Consider the following 3,870-nt stretch of genomic DNA (forward strand, 5'->3'; position numbering starts at 1 on the left):
AAAACCAAACAACAACAACAGAGTAAAAAATGGCCACGACCAGCATTCCAAGTGCAAATTCAATGACCCATTTCTCAAGGTCAATGCTTTGAATGACCTTCACGATTGCCAACAGTGGATGATACACAGCAAACTCAAAGAGGGCCATAGCAATGCTGTGTGGATTGCTCTCCAGTTCTCAGCTAACTGGATGGAGTTCAAGTCGTCAGACATAAAAATGTTGGTGCTGAGAGAGTAAGCACGGGACAGGCTCCTCTACCTGAAGAAACAGAAACTGAATCTCTTCGAGATGTATTTTCCATGTTTCTATTCATTTCAACTCTTAAAATTTTTTTCTTTAAACTTTATTTTTTGTTTATGTGCTACCAAGGAATTGAACCCAGGGCCTCATGCATGCTAGACAAGCACTCTACCACTGAGCCACATTCTCAGCCTCAATATTTTGTAAATTTTATACATTCAAATTGTCACCTAGAAAATGCAGAACATCCTTAAAAATCTAACGGTACATCTTTCAATTAGTGAACTTTTTTTTTCTAATCAGCTTGTATTAAATATGTCTAGGCATTTACAATTACTTTCCACATAGAATCATGATTAAGGCAGTGGAAAGTTGATGTTGGTTTCTGAAGAAAGACTTTACAGTAAGACTTAAATGTTATTATATAAGGACTTTTTATATAAATACTTTGACAAATACAGGCCATTTTCAATTAGAGCGCCTCCTTTGTTCAGATAAATGAAGCCTGCAGGTAAAAATAGAGACAGCCAGTGAGTGGTACTGCCGGCTCTAAATGTGATCTCTACACCTGCCATTAGAAAGAGGAAATGAAATAACAATTATAGAATAGAAAAATCGAGTCGAGCAAATAAAATAACAAAGACTTTTTGCACTAATAATAAAAGGAATGCCATTTCTCGATACCATGTAACAAAGAAGCACATACACTCCCTTACCCCCCACACTAAAACATCTGTTTTGCCTTCACTATTATTCCATTTGCTTCACATCCTGGTAGATGTCTCAATTGTTTTTCTAATTCTGTTTTTGTTGGCTAGAATGGTGAGATGCGGTAATACAGGAAATGGGAATGGCCTTCAGTGCCAAGAGCTCGTAGCAATATTGACTGTGTCGGGAGAGCAGAGCAGGCCTCTCTCTTGGGCTACGAAGGGATTTCTCACGAGATTTGCCCTCTGTCTTCCATTTGACCCTGGGCTGGATTGTCAGCACACTCAGCTTTGCTAAGACGACTCAAGGAAGACTATTGTGGTCCCTCTGGACTGAGAAATGTCAGAACTCTAGCACCTGTGCCATTACAGGTAGAATGCCCTCTTCTGAAGAAGACTGCTTTGAAAAGCCTCACATCCCAGGTGCCGGGTGAGCCTAGCAGTTGAGGTCTGACTCGCTTGCATGGCACGGTCTCCGTCAAACTGGGAGGGTGACATTGCTAGGACACCTCTGGTGAAGTGTGTCTGAAGGCCCGCAGGTGGTGTGGCTGAGACTGCGAAGTTGTCTGAGTCCCCAGATGAAGTGACACCTGCACTTCACATGGAAAAGAACGGGGACTGTTATCGGAGTGCTGTTCAACCCCGTGTCCAGAGCGCCCATCGCCTGAGATGTACAAGCAACTGTGTTTGAAAGCAGGAAATCTCTACTTCAACCATGACACCTGACCACAGGGCTATTTCTTGAGCCGCCAAATATCTTTCTGTTGCTGTGTAGTATGAAGGCCAGAGAGAGAAGGCTGCCCAATATAAACTCAGGAGACTCTAATTTAAAAAAAAAATTTTTTTACAAAGTAACAATGATAACATCACAGATCTGTGCCTATCAATGTAGCACTTGGTCTAAGACCTGTTTAAATGAAGAAATTCAATATGGCAACAGGATATTAAAAACGTCTCTGCCACCAGCTGGCTGTGAACGGCTCATGCTTGTAATCTTGGCTGTTCATGAGGATGAGCTCTGAGGATAACAGTTTGAAGCCAGCTGAAGTTTTCCCATGAGACTCTTACCTCCAATTAACCAGCAAAAAGCTAGACGTGCAGGTGTGGTTCAAGTAGTAGAGCACCAGCCTAAAGTGAAAAGGCTAATTTAGAGCCCTAAGTTTCAAGCCCAGAATTGGCATGCACACACACACACACACACACACACACACACACACACACACACACACAGAATTTCTCAGCTAAATATATGAATCATGTTACTCTGGTTATATAGAAATTTCAATTAGGAGAAGCCAGAACACTATTTTCTGGGTGCATACACACGGGAGGTAAGTCTGTAATGTGTCTGGATGATGAAAGAGAAGTCACTCCACCACCAATTCAATCTAGGAGGCCGTGCAGCCTAGAGGGCAAAGGTAATCACGTGACTTACCTGTATCTTTAAGTACCTCACTTCCCGGCATGCCATCCCCGCCGCATCTAATGATTTCGAAACACTGGTTTTTCTGCTTGTGGTTGAGCTGCCCAAACCACAGAACAGGAACCTCACTGAGGCAGGACTTAGAGGCCAAGAAGGGGGGGGGATGGGAGCAGCTTTGTGTGGGGGTTCACTTCCTATTTTAAGTCATTTCTGGCTAATTTTACCAACTGCTCTTTCTCTTCTTTCTTTTTCCCTGGCTACTTCTGCTCTCTATGGGGAATGCTGAACCTCAGCCCGCTGGAAATGCCCACCACTCCCCACGGGCTGGTCTGAGCCTCACCTGGCCTGGATTCCCGTGACCTTGTGATACCTATACCTTCCTGCAGCTGATTTCATGGCTTGGAGGCTGTTTCTTCATCTTTGGTCAGAAAGATGAGCAATGGTTCTGCAGATCCTGAACGTTAAATAGAATCAACATGTGAGGGAAGAGGGGAGGCAAGCAGGGAAACTGGTTCTCAGGTACCTTAGGCAAGCGGTAGCTAGTGTTATAAGGGGGATTTTGAAGACTCTTTTGCATCTTTTTTTTTTTCTGTTGTTGTTGGTTTGTGCCAGTATTGGGCCTTGAAGTCAGGGCCTGGGAGCTGTTCCTGAGCATTTTTGGGTTTTTTGGTTCAAGGCTAGCATCCTATTTAAATCCCATCTAGTTACCAGGGAAAGCTGAAATTCAGTGGTTAGGTGAGCTGTTGCATTTGCATAATTAGTTGCTCAACTAGGATTTCATTTGTGCAATTACACTCACTAAACCCCTCTGGGTTTATAGACCTCCGTTTCCCAGACCGGCCTATAAAATATCTGTTCTGTCTCAGCTCTGATTTAGCTCTTGTAAATAAGAAAAACAACAACAACAAAAGAGAGCAAAAACCCACACACATGACTCTCTTGAATCTAATTTCAACCTGAGTGAGGCCCTGGCTTTCCCCAAGGCCAGGATCTTACCCTATTGATCCCTAACCTGAGCGAAGGGGCCCAGCACAGCACACCCTGGGCTCGGGAAGAGACGGGAAAAGCGGGCGAGCCGTCGGGGAGACCAGCAAACTGTGGTGAGACTCACAGCAGCAAGAAAAGAGCAGGAAAGAAAAAGACAGCGCCAGCGTAAGTCAGTCAGAACTACAGCATGGCGGTGACTACAACCTCTGTCTGTCTGTCTGTCTGTCTGTCTGCCTGTCTGTCTGGGTCTTTTCCTAGTGAGCTCTTGGGGCAGCTTGGTGGGCACCCATGTCGGTCTCTTCTGTAGAGAGCCAGAGCCAAGGCGCAGTGGTGGTGTCTGTCTGTCTGTCTGTCGGTGCAGCTTGGACCGGCCGACTAGCTGGGGTGTCTCTGCCCGGGGTTCTCTGCCGACTGATCTTTTAGCCGATGGACGGATGCGATCGCCTCGGAGTGCGCATCCGGGGAGGCGGGTAGAGGAAGGCGCACACCTGCCAGTCACACGCACCCCTGTT

General features: G+C 45.4%; 1 long non-coding RNA gene across 1 annotated transcript; it reads right to left on the reverse strand.

Moving 5' to 3' along the window:
• Positions 1-406: 406 nt before the first annotated feature.
• Positions 407-3,584, reverse strand: LOC105982421. Its single transcript, XR_001174880.1, has 3 exons — positions 3,563-3,584; positions 2,712-2,825; positions 407-1,538 (listed from the first exon to the last, which is right to left on the reverse strand). It is a non-coding gene; the product is annotated as an uncharacterized LOC105982421 (long non-coding RNA).
• Positions 3,585-3,870: the final 286 nt, after the last annotated feature.

The sequence above is a fragment of the Dipodomys ordii genome, unplaced genomic scaffold (assembly GCF_000151885.1).
Source record: "Dipodomys ordii isolate 6190 unplaced genomic scaffold, Dord_2.0 Scaffold15, whole genome shotgun sequence".
Lineage (NCBI taxonomy): Eukaryota > Metazoa > Chordata > Mammalia > Rodentia > Heteromyidae > Dipodomys > Dipodomys ordii.